We start from the raw sequence: 574 nt of genomic DNA on the forward strand, positions 1-574 counted from the left end.
TATATATATATATATATATATATATTTATTTATTTATTTATATAATAATAATAATATATACATACATACATATATGTATATATATAGATATAGATATATACATATATATATATGTATGCATGTATATATGCCTAAATACATGAGTGTGCGGGTGTGTGTACGTTAAAGTTATATATATTTATATGTGTGTGTGTACGTGTGTGTAACATACATGTATATATGTATACCTGTATATATATCGACTTATATACATGTATAGCTATGTATATATGTATATCTATATCAATCTATATATTATCAACATCATTATTGTTATTATTTTGTTCGTGGTGAAGGCTTTGATTGTGAGACTGATAAGAATTTCACATCAATTAGAAATAGGTGCCTGTGTAAAGTATACATATATACACATATATACACATATATACGCACTAATATGTATATTTGCGTATGTAGACACCTCAAAATACGCATCTCAAACAGAATTACATTAAACGAAGACTTTCACGTGTACAATGTATATGATGAACACACTCACACACGCACACATATATTTATATATATATATATATAT

Source organism: Octopus bimaculoides, chromosome 26 (assembly GCF_001194135.2).
Source record: "Octopus bimaculoides isolate UCB-OBI-ISO-001 chromosome 26, ASM119413v2, whole genome shotgun sequence".
NCBI lineage: Eukaryota > Metazoa > Mollusca > Cephalopoda > Octopoda > Octopodidae > Octopus > Octopus bimaculoides.